This window comes from Coenobita brevimanus, chromosome 75 (assembly GCF_032717465.1).
Source record: "Coenobita brevimanus isolate Jiangsu-jjx chromosome 75, ASM3271746v2, whole genome shotgun sequence".
Taxonomy (NCBI): Eukaryota; Metazoa; Arthropoda; class Malacostraca; order Decapoda; family Coenobitidae; genus Coenobita; species Coenobita brevimanus.
Genome location: NC_137028.1, coordinates 30,526,347 through 30,545,072, shown reverse-complemented (window position 1 = coordinate 30,545,072; position 18,726 = coordinate 30,526,347).

Sequence of the window (18,726 nt, the reverse complement as noted above, 5' to 3'; positions counted from 1 at the left end):
ACGCCTGCTACTAAGAGGGAAGCTAGAGAGAGAGAGAGAGAGAAAAAAAAAAAAAATTCAGCATACACGGATACATACAGTCGGCCACAGAAAGTATACACAGGAAGCAATATATATATATATATATATATATATATATATATATATAGACAGGTATATATCTATATCTATATCTATGTCTATATCCATCTATCTATCTATCTATATGTATACTGTATACCTGTCTATATATATATATATATATATATATATAGAGAGAGAGAGAGAGAGAGAGAGAGAGAGAGAGAGAGAGAGAGCATATCACGCTAAATTATTTTATTCCATTTATGACGGGAAAACACAGGATCTCGTTAGTCTCTCATTTTTTATGCAATTCAGGGCAGTGCTACCAATTAAAAACAAACACGGACTGTACGTGTTTTTTCTTTCCTGTGGCCAGCTGTACGTGAGGAGATTGTTGGGTAGATAGGAAGGTTAATTGAAAAGGTAGGTAGATATTTATATATGAGGTGACTGGTGGGTAGGTATTGATTAATAAATAGGTGAATGAAGAGATTATTGGGTAGATATGGGTTAAGAGATGATGAGTTACGTTACTAAGTAGGTGGGCAGAGTGTAATAATTACCGTAGGTGGGTAGATTACTGTGAATTGTATCTTTTTAAAAGCTCCAGTCGGCTTGCATGAACAGATTGATTCATTGATTAACTGATTCCGTTTGTGATATTCTTGTTCGTATTTTTATTAGTTGTTTTCCGGCTCACTAGACCTTGCACCAACCCGCTTGCTGTCACGTAGGGAACAGGTGGTGGTTAGTTATAAGGTTACCACCCAGCGTTGTAAATGATTTCTTGCTTTATAGGGAAACATTTGGCTTACCACTCAGTGTAGAGCTACCCTAAAAACCGAGTACCGCTATACTAAGAGAAACACATTGAGGTGGTTTGGCCAGGTGGAGAGGATGGAGAGTTAGAAACTGACGAGGAGAGTGTATGTGAGTGAGGTAGAGGGGAGGAGAGGGAGGGGGAGGCCAAGGATGAGGTGGAGGGATTGAGTGGAGAGGTGTATGAGAGAGGGGGAAGCTGGGAGCAGGGCAGGGAAATGGCGGGAGACAGGGCGACATGGAGGCGATTTGTTTGTGGCCATCTCTTACGGGATTAAGGCGTCTGGCAATAGGTAGATAGATAGAAAGTGTATGATATGGGCAAACAGGTAAAAAAAATGGTAAACTGATTGCCTTGTCGACATTAACAAATAGACTGATAGATATACTGGCAGATAGACAGACCTAAACTGATAGATAAGAACATGGATAATTGGATATAAATAATGTACACACGGTACTCTGCGGATAGAGAGATAAACTAATCAATGAAAAAATAGACAGACGAATTGATCGATAAATATTTTAACCAGATAGGTAGATTAGGAGATAGGTCTACAGGTGAAGGATTTTTTTTTCATTTTTTCCCACCCCCCTCTATTGCCTTTTGCCCGCGCATATTTTTCACACTTTCACTTATTATTTACCTATTCCATTTTTCCTCTCTGTTCTCTCATACATTTTCCCTACCCCTCCATTCTTTCCTCCATTTTCATAGATCCATTTTCTGTTCTCTTCACTTTGCGCAGTAATCCCCAGCGTACAGAAATTATTTTACATGTTGAATTGACTAGCAAATTCCATGGCCTCCAGACCTTTAATGGTCACTGCTCCTCTGAACTGTCTGCATGCATTCCTCCTCCTTTACGACGGGCGCGTAGCACCCGTCTAGCAGCAAACTCTCATCCCTTTTCTTTCCAACTCTCTAATGCAAGAGTTAACCGTTACTCCCAGTCCTTCATTTATGCAACAGGTCAACTCTGGAACTGTCTCCCTCTGTCTGTATTTCCTGCTACCTATGATCTCCAGTCTTTCAAACGCAGTGTGTCCAGGCATCTCGAAATGATCGGATCTTGAATTTGGCTCTCTCTTGTATTTTTTTTTTCTTGGAGGGAACTGTTATTTGCTGGCTCATGGCCTTTGGTTCCTTCTTCCTCGCATAAAAAAAAAGACGGTGGGATAATTTACTGAAACTGTGTAAATTGTAGGATTATGTGTAGTTGTTCTATTAAGCAGTAAACCAAATATTTCTAATGAGAGATACATGACGTAACCTTCCATTAATAAAATATCAAGAATTGTAAGTCTTAGCCAACCTGTACTTTTTTCACAGAACGCTTCTCACTTTAAGGCACTCACTTTGCCATGACTATTTTAACGCAATAATGGTCTCAACGTGATGTTTATATTATTTCTATGTTGGCCATACACACTGGGCACAACACTGTGTGATTCATCATCGGCAAACAAAGAAGAAAAATATCGGCATGAAATACCTCAAGGAATCAGTGGCAGCCAATCCCTTATTACCCCACTCATTGTGTTGGTGCCTGAGGCTGGCACAGAACATTAAGCAGAGATGTGCATACTCCAGGTGACATTACATAATCGAGGTATTACACAATAAAAAGCGCGATCTTTGGAAGTTCTAATTCTTGCACACGTGGTTTATGTTGTTGCTGGTGACTTCTGACCACTATTCCACCTGGCCCTTGTTACCTATATCTGAAGGGAAAATAAATTCATTTGCACTGAAACACCCGGAAGGAATACAAATACTCGTTAATGTGGCAAGATATTTGTTCCTTATAAAAGTACATAAAACTGATGAAAAAAAAAATCTTTGGCTGTCAGGTAAGGAAAGGTAATGTTTAGAAGGCTACTTACAGTACGGGTACGTGCGTGGGGCCCGACCGTATCAAAGGGTTGACATCACAGTACCTCTGGTGTCGCAGGTGGCGGTGAAGTCACCAACCCACCTTGCAGGGCAAACGCCAGAGAGTGAAGGTGCTTATTTCTGCTAGATGATTTATTTGGTGCTCCTTAGAATTACAGTAACAAGAAAAAGCATTCAGAGATTACAACATCCGCCTCCACCAGCTGGTCAAATGGTCGAATATTTGACTTTGCGACCTTCACTTTCTAACAGCTCATTCTCAAAATTGAGTTGCTTCTAGCCCAACCATTTACTCTTCCGCTAAATTATTTTCAAATCTGTCAGTACTTTTTGACCTGTCTTTTCTCAGTGATCATGAAACTCGACCTTTTCCTGTGGCCTTGACCTTTGAGTGATTGTTCTTAAAAAAAAAAAAATCTGATTGTTACATAAACTCTTCCACAAAAGTTTAATCTTCATTAGATAAAAATTACTCAAGTTGATCTTGCCATTTAACACTGACCTTTGACATAATGTTCTCAATAACAATAGTTGAACTTCTTGGGTAATCCTCAACTTGTCCACCAAGTTTAATCTAAATAATCCTAATCTGTTTTAGTTACTTTCTTCCCACACAGACATATGCATCGATTTTGATGTTGACCTGTGATCTTAACCATTTGACTGCCTGTTCTCAAAATTTAGTCCCTTCGTTCTTGCCTGAAATGAACTCTTCCATTAAGTCTGGTTATAAAAACTAAGTTGACCTTGCCTTTTGACATTTCTTGGTGATCATTACCTCAAACAGATTGTGCTCAGAATAAAAAAAAAAAAACATTGTTCTTGCCTTATCTTAACCACTCACCAAAGTTTGGTCCAAATCAGAAAAAAAATGTTTAAGTTAACGTTTCTTTGTGACCTTGACCTCTGACCCAATTCGTCCACCAAGTTTGGTTAAAAAAAGATCAAAACACTTTGTTATTTTGTTAAAGTACACACACACACACACACACACACACACACACACACACACACACACACACACACACACACACACACACACACACACACACACACACACACACACACACACACACACACACACGCACGCACACGCACGCGCGCGCGAGTACAGAGAGAGAGAGAGAGAGAGAGAGAGAGTCTCAGTGCCATCACTCCACTATGAGAAACGCTTTAAAGTACGACACCGTAACAAGTATATATGAAGGAGTTTATGCCTCGTGTAAAATATTTGTTATGCTCTTACGCACCCAAGGACAAGTTTTTTATTCCACTGCGTCTGCTTCACACTTTAGGGGTGCTCTTCGTTTCAACCACAAATTTCCGCCTGCTCTTCCATTCTGTCTTCTGTCGTTCCCCTCCCAGATGCATCATATAAAAGAAATTAATCTAAATCAGAGAAACATATAAAGCCTCACTCAGCTTAGAACATTTAGCCAGGAGAGGAAAGTGAGGAGTGAATTATGAGACAGAGAATTATACTTAACTTCTCTCGGCTTAGGTAAAGTAGCCAGGATATTAAAGTGAGAAGTGGAAGAGGTAAAATAATAGATTAAGTTTTTTATCTGTGGGCAGGGAAACATATCCAGCCTCCATCAACTGAAGAATATTAACCAACAGAGGATAATGGAAGGGATGGAGACGAAATATTAGAAAAACTTTTTGCCCCAGCTGTATCGTACATTGTTGTCGTTCTATTTGTCTTACAACTAATACCTCATCCCTCATACTGGTACCTTAAATTTTTCACATTACTTTTTGCCTGATATCTTCCATCTCACCTAGCAACTTTTAGTCAGGTTACGTCGTTTAATGGTTTACCCTTCCTACCGACATGATTTTATTCAGTTTAAGAGAGCCCCATAGCAGTGAAGAAATTACTGAAACCCCACCTAACACATCTAGTTTGAAAAATAAGTCGTAAAGTGAAGATCATTCGGATATAACACGAATGAAATACAAGGTACGCCAATGCAGTGTAGGGTCCAATTAATCCACACTGACCCTTGATAAAATGCTGATGAGATGTGTTCACAGTATTTACAAAGTTGGGGAAAATCCTCAGAATTTGGCATCAAATGGTACTTTGGCGTTATTCAGTCCTAAACTTAACGTGTTATTGCCCTGACCTTGGCCTCCTTTGTCCATAACTATGGAATCCCTTTTGCCCTGGCCTAGGCATCCTTTAGTAATGACCTTGACATCCTTGGGTCATGACCTAGGCATCCTTCAGCCTTAAGCTTGAAATTCTTAGACTCAATATTTCTTGTACTTTGACCTTAACCTTGACATCCTCAAGCCTCAAGCTTGGCATCCTTTAGTTTTAACCTTAGCATCCTTCAGTCTTAACTTTGACATCTTTCAGTCCTAACCTTGGCATTCTTCATTCCTAACCTCGTTCCTGACTTTCCTATCTAATACCGTATCTCGCACCGTACCTTATTTTCACCACCTCATCCTAGCCTCGTACTTTCCCTGTTACATTCATATGCTCTCTCAAAATCACAAAAAGTCACCAATTCACCCTTCAGTACCTCTTCCTTCCTAATATTTTCCCTAATACCTTATCCTGCTTTCAGTTACCCCCGATATTTTTCCTTTGCGTCTGGAACTCTCCCCTCCTGCTCACCTGATACCTTATTTTGTTCTTTCTTTTATCATCTTCAGTACTTCTTAAGCTATATCAGTTATTATGTCTTAGTACATCTTCCTTATACTCTGCTTCATCTATATACCCTCTTTAATACCCCTCCTCGCTTGCAATTGCCTCACCTATCTTCTCCACCCCTTCCATGCATGATTTATGTTTCTCTGATCTCCAAGACTCAGAGGTTCCAGCGCATTTATTAAGATCTGAGGGCATTGTTGAAGGTGATTGACTTAAAGGGTACTGTATATCTTGAAATACTGACTCTCTCTCTCTCTCTCTCTCTCTCTCTCTCTCTCAGCCTTTCCAACCTTTTCTGTTGTAACATTCCCCCGTCAGCAGTTCTCTTTTACCTCCCACTTCATCACCAAAAATACATTGATTCTGAGAGTCTGCTATGGCGAGACGTCAGCAAATCGAAGTAGGGGAAACTCGAATAGGCTGTGACCTGGAGGAAAAGGGAAAAAAAAAATTGCTATGGTTTTCCGAATTATGGTATGCACAGTTATTCCAAAACATGTTATAATCTTTTTTATTTTTGTCTGTACATCTTGAAATAGCGGACGAGGAACTTGAAAATGAACTCCATTAATTGCTCATGAATGAGTATATAAGCTGTTTTTATCAGTATGGTATAAAGAGAGAACTTTATTTAATATACAATATAATGTACACTACTCTCTCAGAAATTTATGCCTTGGGAAAAAAACGGGAAGAGTAACAGCGATCAATGTAAAACTATCAATCACTCGGTTGCTGATACATTCTGGAGCAAGTTTACAGGGCATGTATGTATTTGCGAATGTGCATATGCATTTTTGTATGTATGTTTGTCAGTATATACCTGTGTGTGTATGTGTTCATGTAGGTATGTATGTAATTGAGTTTTGGATATCGAGTAGGAAATTCGCAATGATAGCCAATTGGTCCACCTACGAAACACCAACAGAGGGATCAGTGCAGCCTTCACAAGCCACTCAGGTACTTGGACCCTGATACTCATCATCTCTTATGTAATATGCTAGGGATATCTCATTCACTACCCGCTCTCACACGTCATCGCTTGGACACTGATACCCGCCATCTCTCTTGTGTTATGCAAGGGATAACATATAGATATGGTGTAGTATTAGTGGTGGTGTTTTTATAAGGTATGAGCGGGGCCATATTGAGAAGCAGTGAACACAGTGGTATGGAATTCAAGTCTAAAAACTGTTCCTTACAACAGCTGGGATCAAACCTGAGACCACACAGCCCCCACACCACTGCCCAGTACACTCTAATATATCTGTCTATCTATCTATTGCCAGACACCTTAATCCTGTAAGAGGTGGCCACAAGTAAATCGCCTCCATGTCACCCTGTCCCCCGCCATTTCACTGCCTCGCTCCCATCTCTCACCTCCCTCTCCTAACGCACCTCTTCGCTCTATCCCTGCATCTCATCTTGGCCTAAAATATGTGTAGTGCAATCATCATCATCATCAGCAGCAGCAGCAGCAGCAGCAGCAGCATTCTCCTCCTCATTATCATGATCATCATCAGTAACACCATCAACAACAACAACATGAACAAGTATAACGGCGAGAGAGAGAGAGAGAGAGAGAGAGAGAGAGAGAGAGAGAGAGAGAGAGAGAGAGAGAGAGCAACTGTCATTCCTGATATACAGACAAAAGGTGAGACATGCAGATAAGATTAACATTTTAAATTTGGGAATGTCGCTCTCTCTGCAGTATCATTCATCTGTGTGTGTGTGTGTGTGTGTGTGTGTGTGTGTGTGTGTGTGTGTGTGTGTGTGTGTGTGTGTGTGTGTGTGTGTGTGTGTGTGTGTGTGTGTGTGTGTGTGTGTGTGTGTGTGTGTGTGTGTGTGTGTGTGTGTGTGTGTGTGTGTGTGTGTGTGTGTGTGTGTGTGTGTGTGTGTGTGTGTGTGTGTGTGTGTGTGTGTGTGTGTGTGTGTGTGTGTGTGTGTGTGTGTGTGTGTGTGTGTGTGTGTGTGTGTGTGTGTGTGTGTGTGTGTGTGTGTGTGTGTGTGTGTGTGTGTGTGTGTGTGTGTGTGTGTGTGTGTGTGTGTGTGTGTGTGTGTGTGTGTGTGTGTGTGTGTGTGTGTGTGTGTGTGTGTGTGTGTGTGTGTGTGTGTGTGTGTGTGTGTGTGTGTGTGTGTGTGTGTGTGTGTGTGTGTGTGTGTGTGTGTGTGTGTGTGTGTGTGTGTGTGTGTGTGTGTGTGTGTGTGTGTGTGTGTGTGTGTGTGTGTGTGTGTGTGTGTGTGTGTGTGTGTGTGTGTGTGTGTGTGTGTGTGTGTGTGTGTGTGTGTGTGTACTTGCATATACACACATCGAAATAACCAGACAACTTACGCCTTTAAAAAGTTGGCAGAATTAATATTACATTGCGCTTTGCTCTGTATTATAAACGTAGCGAGTGATAATTTTGTTTTGTTTATATCGTAGTGATTTTTAAAAGCTGATAGTGTCTGGTCACTAGATCTGTGTGTTTATTTTATCGCTGTGTTTTCTAGCGTTTTGTGTTAATATTACCGTATTATTTGTGGTAATAATACCGTATTATTTATGTATTTTGTCCTTGCTATTTAAAGTATTGTGTATTCATTTAGTGTTACCGTATTATTATTATTATTATTATTATTATTACAATTACTATTGCCACACAAACGGAGGTGTCTAAGTTTTAATCGACACATACTGTTGTGTGTTAACATAATAACTGAATTTTTTTTATCCCAATTAACCCAATTTGGGGGAAGGGTTTATGGTTAGTTAATGAATAAGCGTGGTGTTGTATGTAGAATTAGAGGTCAAAGGTCGTGGTGACAGGGCTACATCGAAGTTTGACCTGGCAATAACAATCAGTTTTTATTCATATTTGATCAAACTGCCTTCATCTTCAGCTTCCTTTCTGGTTGTTCTATAGCTGCTGTTGTAGAAGACCAAAGTTCTTTTCCTAGAGCTATCGATGGTGGTGTTCCACAGGGCTCTGTCCTGTCACCAACTGTCTCCCTTTTATTCATCAATGATCTAAGCTTTACATCTAACCCTATCCACTCGTATGCTGATGACTCCACCCTTCACTTTTCCACTCGCTTCCCACAGAGTCCATCTCGGCAGTTTTCAACAAACAAGGGATGAGGCTATGGCACACCTAATGTCTGACTTGGTTCATATCTCTGATAAGGGTAAAAGTATTTTTGTTTTTAAAGCACCAAAAATTCATTTCTGACATCTTTCGACCCATCAAAGTCTTTCACAGGAGTATCCTATAATTTTCAGCAATATCCTCCTCAATCCTTTATCATCATTAAGAATACTTGGGGTATCATTCTCTCGGGATTTATCATGGAAATGTTATATTGCCTTTCTTGTAAATCTGCTTCTAAGAGATTAGATGTACTAAGCCGACTCCGTGCCTTCAATACCCCTGCACAGTTGTTGACTTTATACAGGGGTTTCATTCGCCTCTGTGTAGAGTATAACTCTCATTTATGAGTCAAAGGCTTCTGGTCTCATTAACTCTCCTCCTCTTACTGGCCCCCTTCAAGCTCTGTCTCTTCGCCGCACTGTTGCCTATTTATCTTTCTTCAGTGGTCACTGCTTCTCTGAACTGTCTGCTTGAATCCCGCTACCAGTATGACGGGTGCGTAACACCCGTTTAGCAGCAAACTCTCGTCCCTTTTATATCCAACTCTCTAAAGTAAGAGTAAACCGTTATTCCCAGTCCTTCATGTGTGCAACATGTCGACTCTGGAACTGTCGTCCTCTGTATTTCCTACTGCCTATGACCGCCACTCTTTCAAACGCAGTGTGCCCAGGTATCTCGAAATGAACGGACCTTGAATTTGGCTCTGTTATCTTGACTTCATTTTTTCTTGGAGGGAAGACTTTTGCGTGCTTCTGGTATTTGGTTCCTTCTTCTTTGTATAAAGAAACAATCTTTCTGAGGCATTTTACTTTATTCTTCCTGCATCCAGATGTTATTCAATCTGGGAAAGACCTCTATTACCGGAAGTGTTAATGAAGAACATATCAAACACCCTCCAGGTCAGAAGTCTCCCCACAGATGAATGAAATCATCTGGTGGTGGTAATGATAGTAGTAGTAGTAGTAGTAGTAGTAGTAGTAGTAGTAGTAGTAGAAGTAGTAGTAGTAGTAGTAGTAGTAGTAGTAGTAGTAGTAGTAGTTGTTGTTGTTGTTGTTGTTGTTGATGTTGTTGGTGGTAAAACTGTAGCCTCAAGTTCATCTGAAACCTGAACCCAGTGGACTGCAGGTTGAAATTCCCTTCCTTTTTCGGTCCACCATCCTCCTTTTGGAGGATGGGGAGGGAACTGAGGAACGCTTATATATGTGGGCAGTGAAGCCGCCTAGTTATATCGGTGCCACCAAGTGAAGGCGTCCCTCTCCAGGTCCTGTAGCAATAAAAGAACTTGAGGAGTGAAATTGTTAACAGCGCTTTTTTATGAGAACTGAATTAAAGCAACGGCAGCCAAGTTATTTATATTGCAGTTGAGTTTAACCACTTCATTTTGATGGCGCTCCCTCGTCCCCAGGAGGAGGAGGAGGAACTGAAGAAGGACGATTTCAGCCTGCAGTCCACCGGGATCACGTTCAGATGAGCCTGGAGTTGCAACTACCACAAACTACTACTGCCAATCTCATTACATTATCTTTCATAGTTGCTGTCTAAAGACGATTGTGTTCTTCTTTGGTTAGGATTAATTTTCGAAGTGGTGGGTTAGGTACTCTATTAGTTTACTTTGTTGTCTCTGTCAGTGCCTATCTTTTTGTCTGTCTGTCTAACTTATCTGTCTATTGTTGTCTGCATAACCAATAGCCATATATATATATATATATATATATATATATATATATATATATATATATATATATATATATATATATATATATATATATATATATTATAATTATATTTTTGTATCTATCTATATATCTGTCTATCTATTTGTCTATATCTATCTATGTATGTCCGTCTGTCTGTCTGTCTTCTTGTCTGTCTATCTTTTTGATACAAAGAATAAGGAACCAAAGGCCAGAAACCTACAATATTGTTTGCTCCAAGAAAAAATAAAATAACAAATCCAAATTCAAGATCCGTTCATTTCGAGATGCCTGGACACACTTTATATAAAAGAGTGGGGGTCATAGGCAGTAGGAAATACAGGCAGAGGAAGACAGTTCCAGAGGTGACCTATTGCATACATGAAGGACTGGGAGCTACGGTTATCTTTTGCATTGGAGGATTAGACAAAAAATAAATGACATTGTTTCAATACAGGTGCTACGCGCATGCCGTAGTGATGCAAGGATACAAGCAGACACTTCAGAGGAGTTGTGACCATAACAGTAGCGAAAGAAAAGAGATAAAGATGCAACAGTGCGATGAAGAGACAGATTAAAGGAAGCCAGCAAGAGGAGGAGAGTGTATGAGACGAAAAGTCTTTGAATTCACTTTGGTGAGAGGAGCTGCATGCGGGGAGCTTCCTAACATATGATAATTGTACTCAACAAAATAATCAACTGTGCAGGGACAAAAAAAAAAAAAAAAAAAAAAGGCACGGAGTTGGCTTAGCACAACTAATCTCAGCGAATCAGATTTTACAAGAGGGGTAGTATGATTTTTCCATGAAAAATCCCGAGAGAATGAAAACCCCGAGTATGTTCAAGGATGATGCAGAATTGTGTTGGATAATGTTATAAATTAAAGGATACTCCTTCCGTAGATTTTGACAGGTCTCAAGATGGGAGAACTGAGTTTTTGATGCATTAAATACAACAAGATTACTTTTACCCCACATATAGATATGAGCCAAGTCAGACATTAAGTGTGCCATAGCCTCATCCCTTGTTTGCTAAAGTATCTGCTGAAGTGGACGCTGCGAGAATCAGTTTGTCTGTCCATCTTTATCTGTCCTGTCTGTCTGTCAACCTGTCTCTGTCTAGTTATCTGTGTATCTGTCTATCTATCCGTCTATCCAAGTATCTGTGTATCTATATCCATCTGTCTGTGTACCTGGTTATCAATCTTTTTATCATCTACCTTTCAGTCAGTCAAACAGTAGGGAAAAAAAATAATGAGTCTCCTGTTTTTATGAGTCTTTACCATGCTGGATTAAAAAAAAAAAAAAAAAAAAAAACTCTGAAACTTGCAAGAAGAAATAATAAAGTCTATGTCTTCAGAATGAATGAGCACTCTAATGACGTGGTTTTTCCTTCCACCCCAAAGCTTCTAAAGTCCATTTAGGAAAAGCATTTCTGACTGGAGATGAGTTTCTATATATAGACTTCATATTTATCCCTTTACTGGTGCTTGAGTGAGACGCCTTCTTGTGGTGGCACTGATGTGGCTGGAGGGTAGGGGGTGATGCTCATCTGCCTAGTTATGTACACGTGTCCTAAATACTTACGTGTCCCCCGAAAGGAGGATGGTGAAAAGTAGAAGAAGAGCAACTTAAGAATGCAGACCACTCGGTTCATTTTTCATGTGATCCTGGGACTACAATAACAAATACTACTACTACTACCACCACCACCACTACTACTACTACTACGACTACTACTACTACTACTAGGCTACTACTACTATGATTAATATATTATTGTTACTGTTGTTATTGTTATTGTCATATTAGTGTTATTATTATTATTATTATTATTATTATTATTATTATTATTATTATTATTATGATGTGGCAGAGGTAAACCAGTTCTGTTGTCGGGCCCTGCTGCGGATGTCACTGATTGCATTGCGCAGTTGACCCTTGTGCGGTGTGGTGCGGTGAGGATCTGTCCGTTCTCCCCTTTGGGGCTAAGATGTGAATGAATGTGTTTGAATGGATGAGTAAATGGAGAGTGTGTCGTCCTGTCTCGGCTACCTCCCTTTCCTTGGGGGAAGCAGCCTAGGTATATAGATAGATAGATTATTATTATTATTATTATTATTATTATTATTATTATTATTAATTACTATCCATCCATCCATCCATCATCCAGTCCTACATTGCCCCATGAGGAGCGTAGGAGCCCTAGGCTAGGCAGTTGGTCCCGACATTTAAGATGAGAGTGACCTGCCTCACTCATCCCTTAGCAATTATTATTACTATCATTATTATTATTATTATTATTATTATTATTATTATTATTATTATTATTATTATTATTATTATTATTATTATTATTATTATTATTATTATTGTGTGGTAGGTGAGGGCACTCACCATCCACTCACTCAATGTAGTGCTGCTCTCGGGTGTCGGCCCTTTCCTCTCCATCCTTCTTTCCTTCATTCTTTCCTTATCCTTCTGCCTACGGATGACTTTACACTCCCTCTTCTGTCTTTCTTTCCTTCATTATTTCCTCTTCCTGCAGCCTGTGGGTGACTCTACACTGAGTGACAAGCCAAATGGTTTCCTGTGCATCAGGAAACCATTTACTATGCTGGGTGGTAACCATATAACCAAATTTTGGCGCCTGGTGGTTTAGTGGGTAATTATTGCGCTCCAATCGGATTGAGCCGGTGAAGGTTTATATCCAAGGGATGGTTGGGGGTGATTGTTCATGTAATACCACTCAGGGATGAGTGAGGCTGGTCACTCTCATCTTAAATGTCGGGACCAACTGCCTATCCCCGGGCTCCTACGCTCCTCATGGGGCAATGTAGGATTGGATGATGGATGGATGGATGGATGATTATTATTATTATTATTATTATTATTATTATTATTATTTATTATTATTATTCTGTCTATCTATCTATTGCCAGACGCCTCAATCCCGTTTGGGGTGGCCACAAACAAATCGCCTCCAAGTCGCCCTGTCCCCCGCCATTTCACTGCCCTGCTCCCAACTCACACACCCCTCTCTCATATACCTCTCCACCCCATCCCTCCATCTCATCCTCTGCCTCCCCCTCCCTCTTCCCCCCTCCACCTCACTCACATACACTCTCTTCGTCAGTCTTTCACCCTCCATCCTCTCCACATGGCCAAACCACCTCAGTGTGTTCCTCATAACGCATCCTATCACATCCACATCCACACCACAACGCTCCTTTATATCCTCATTCGTCAGCCTGTCTCTCCACGTGACTCCACAGGCTCCTCTTAAATAACTCATTTCCACTGCTCTCACTCTTGACTTGTGTCCTTCCAACAATGTCCAAGCTTCACTTCCGTACGTTAGAGTTGGTATCACAATACTGTAATGTAGTAACTTTTTCACTTCCATGCTCACTTCCCTGTTTCTTATCACTGCTTTCAAGGAACCAGCAACCTTTCTTCCCTGCTGTACCCTTTCAAGCACTTCACCCTCCAAACCTCCATCCTTACTCATCACACTACCCAAATACTTAAACGTACTCACATTTTCCAATTCCTCACCATCCAACCTCGCTGTACGTTCACTAACTTCACCTCTCTCAAAGACCATCACTTTACTCTTCCCTACATTCACCATTAGGTTCCGTTTCTTACACACTCTCTCAAACTCATCCACCAAGCCTTGCAGCTCCCCTTCGTCTTCACTCAACAACACAGTATCATCTGCAAACAACAGTACAGGGAGTTTCCAAACACTATCCTCTCTCACCAGGGCCACTCCAACATCCACTACCCTACCTTGTACCTCTTTTATTACCCCATCCATGTACAGATTGAACAACCATGGAGACATGACACATCCCTGTTTCAAACCAACTTTCAAAGAGAAAAATTCACTTAGTTCACCATCCACACGCACTGCAGCCTTCGCACCATCGTACATACTCTTCACAGCATTCAACAACTTCCCATCTACTCCATATATTCTTAACACTTTCCACAATCCTTGTCTATCCACCCTGTCATATGCTTTCTCCAAATCCATGAAAGCCGCATACAACTTCTTTCCCTTCTCTAGAAACTTTACCACTAAAGATCTAAGAATGAATATCTGATCTACACAAACTCTTCCCTTCCTAAAGCCTCCCTGTTCTTTTCCAACTAATTTCTCTGTTCTTTCTCTAACTCTGTCTGTAAGTATCCTACCATACACTTTTCCTATTATACTAAGAAGACAAATGCCCCTATGATTACCACACACTTCTTTTTCCCCTTTTCCTTTGTACAAGGGAATAATTATACCTGCCTTCCAATCCTCCGGGACTCTACCTTCCTCCCAGGCCAATCTGCACATCTTCCACATCCATTCTACTACTATCTCTCCCCCATGCTTCAGCATTTCACCACATACTCCATCAATTTTTGGGGATTTCCCCGATGTAACTCTCTTCATTGCTTCCACAACTTCTATCCTACTGATTTCTTCCTGTCTTCTCACCTCCCTCCTTCTCCCAGCCATTCCCCAGCCACTTATACTCGCATTACTTCCATCCTCTACGTTCAACAATTCCTTAAAGTGTTCTCTCCATCTGCTCACTTTTTCTCCCTTCTCCACTAGTAATCTACCATTTTTATCTTTCACTCCCCTGCTAACTTCACTTCCACCCTGTCTTACTCTTTTCACTTCTCTCCAGAACATTTTCTTACAATCCCTCCACTTTACACTCAAATTCCTTCCAAATTCCTCATCCACTCTCTTCTTACTCTTTCTCACTAATCTTTTCACCTCTCTCTTCCTTTCCACATATAACTCTCTCTTCCGCCTCTCAACTTCTTCCACGCCCCTATTTCTCATCCATTCATTGTATGCTTTCTTCTTTTGTGCCACAGCCTGTTTCACCTCTTCAGTCCACCACGCTGTTCCTTGCACCCCCCTCCGTCTTCTCTTCCTTCCACACACCATATCACATGCTGCACATATTTCTTCTGTAAATATCTTACACACACCTTCCACGTCTCCCATCTTCTCCAATTCATATTTGCCCAATCGTTCCTCCACTTCTCTCTTATACTCTGCCTTTTTCTCATCCTCTTGTAACCTTTCCACTCTCCTTGCAACTACTCCTTCCTCTCGTCTTTCCCTTCTTTTATTCTTCCATCTTACTTGCATCCTAATTCTGGCCACCACCAAGTAGTGGGCAGAAAGTCCATTCCCCCAACCTCTATACACTCTTGCATCCTTTACATATCTTCGCATCCTTTCATCCACACACACATAATCAATCATTGCCTTCCTTTCATTCAGTTCACCACCCACCCTTCTCATCACTCGCCATGTATACCTGTGGATCATTTTATGCCTGAAGAGGGTATTGGCTATCACCAACACCCTCCCAGCACAAATGTCCACTAACGCACTCCCATTCTCATCTATCTCAGCAGGCACACCCCACTCACCAACTATTCCATCCACCTTCACATTACCAACTTTACCATTCATATCACCAATCAAAAACACTCTCTCATTCCTTCCAAACTTTTCCATGCACACTTCCACATTTGTCCAGAACTCTTCTCTCACTCTTCTAGCACGATCTTGCGTTGGCGCATACACACACACAATCGCCCACGTTTGTATTCCAACTTTCAACTTTACCCACACAATCCTTGACCCAACTGATCCATACTGTCTTATGCTCTTCTTCCATCTTTTACTCACAACTATACACACTCCTTCCTTTGCCCTCTCATTCTCATCTACTCCTGCACATATACCCCATCCATACTCCCATTCTCTCACACTTTCTCCTCTCCATTTTGTTTCAGTTATTCCACATACATCCACTTTCGCACCCTCAAGCACCTGGACAATCTCTCTCTCTTTCACCTCATCATTCGCTCCTCTTACATTCCATGTACTCATTACCAAGTCCTTTGTCCGGTCCTGGGTCGTCATCGTTTGGTCAGTCCTTGTCCGAGGCTTCTTGTTTGTTTTTTTAGTTAGTTGTTTTCCGGGGAGTGGCACTAACCCTCCGCCAACCCTTTTAGTCGCCTTTTACGACAAGCAGGGATACTGGGGGAGTTTTCTTGAAAAACCCCCCTACCCCCAGGGGTTATTATTATTATTATTATTATTATTTTTATTATTATTATTATTATTATTATTATTATTATTATTATTATTATTGTTAATATTCGTATTAGTATTAGTATTACTACTACTACTACTACTAATGCTACTTCTACTACTACTACTACTACTACTACTACTACTACTACCGGTACTACTACTACTACTACTATTATTATTATTATTATTATTATTATAATTATTATTAGTAGTATTATTGTTGATGTTATTGTGATTATTATTATTATTATAATTATAATTATTATTGTCATTATTATTATAATTATTATTATTATTAACAACAACAACAACAACAACTACTGATACTACTACTGCTACTACTACTACTACTAAAAATCCTATTCACTACAAGAAATCTTTTTTATGAATAACATTCTGCATAACATGAATATATAACACATCATCGGAATGAAGGAGTTTAATGATGCTAAATGTCTCGTACTAATGGCATCAGCAAAGGAAACAAACATAATAAATTTAATAGTTTTAGACCCAACGCATACGATGAATTGCAGATTTAATACCAGCACACAGTACAAAAGGAACGAAAGGATTTAAAGTGAAAATGCGACATACCGTTGTATGCATATGCAAACGACGACACAGGTAGTTGCATAGGTAGGTGAGAGAGAGAGAGAGAGAGAGAGAGAGAGAGAGACAGAGAGAGAGAGAGAGAGAGAGAGAGAGAGGTGGGGGTCACTATGCGAGTTCTCTTTTGCTGTTTGTGTGTCTTATCTGGTGCATGTCGAAGAGTCAGACTTGGCTCTTGTAATGACGTGCAGCTTGAGAGCTCTGACATCATTCGGAAAACATTGCTAACATTTCAGAGATGTCGATAAACTCAACAGCAAATAAACTTCTTCAAATCCGATAGCATTTCAGTTTTTTTTTCTTCCTATATAACCACATAATCCCCCTCCCCTCCCACCTCCAGTCTTTTTTTTTTTTTTTTTTTTTTTAATGTGTCCGACTCTGGGTATAGGCTTCACAGCCTGGTCCCAAGGCCCAGTAGTCCTCCTACGTACCGCACACCTCTGCATGTCACCACTTCGGCGCTAACACCAATCGTCCATACTGAATACATGCTAGAGCTGTCTCATACAGGACTGGTGTATTGCTATTAGCGGGGGTATTTTTACGACATGTCGGCGGGTCTTCTGGTAGATCGGTAAAGTCTGCTTTACATGAAAATTCAAATCCTTAAACTGTTCCATGCCCCAACGGGGATTTGAGCCTGGGTCCAGTAGGACCGCAGGCCACCTCTCTACCGACCCTCTGATTACAGACCAATAGCTGTCACATCTTTGCTTGGTAAGGTATTTGAAACTTGAAATAATAAGCACATTGTTAAACATCTTGAATCCAACAACTTAATTAGTGATAGACAATATTGTTTTCGTCACGAAAGATCCACCATTGACATACTCAATCTCCTAACTCATACCATCCATCAGTCAATTGATCTACTTGGAGAAACTCATGCAGTAGCTCTTGATATTTCTAAAGCTTTCGACAGAGTATGGCACGGTTCCCTGCTGGCCAAACTCCCTTGCTATGGACTAACGTCTTTTGTTCCTTTGATTTCTGCATATCTTAGAGACAGGAAAATAAGAGTAAAAGTAGATGATGTATATTCCAATTTCCACTCAAATAACGCCGGCGTGCCGCAGGGATCAGTTCTGGCACCAACCCTATTCCTGGTTCATATTAATGATCTGTTATCTGTCACCCACAATCCCATCCACTCATACGCAGATGACTCAACACTACATAGTTCATTCACACTCAGACACCCATTTACAAAGTCTAACATCTGCCTCTCAACTCAATACAGCCATCTCCATAAATCAAGACCTATCTACTATCAGTGAATGGGGACAAAACAACCATGTCTCTTTTAATGCTATTAAAGCTAAATATATACAATTTACTAATAGACAGGTATAGCCAGATTCGTACATTACCTTCATTGCTACTAATATTCCCATCTCCAAAAGTATTGAAATTCTTGGTGTCTCACTTAACAGTGCCCTCAGTTGGACCTCTCCTGTCAGATCACTTGCTAAAACCGCCTCAAAGAAACATGGATTATTGTGCAGAGTCCGTAACTTCTTCGCTGATGAGCAGTTAGCTATAATTTATAAGTCATGTGCGCTCTCAGCTTGAATATTGCTCACCCTTGTGGAATAGATGTGGAAAGGTTGCATAAAAACAACTAGACATAATTCAGAACAAAGCTGTTAGAATTATTAACAACCCTGCCATTACAAATAAACTACCTCCCCTGCAGGTAAGAAGGAATGTTGC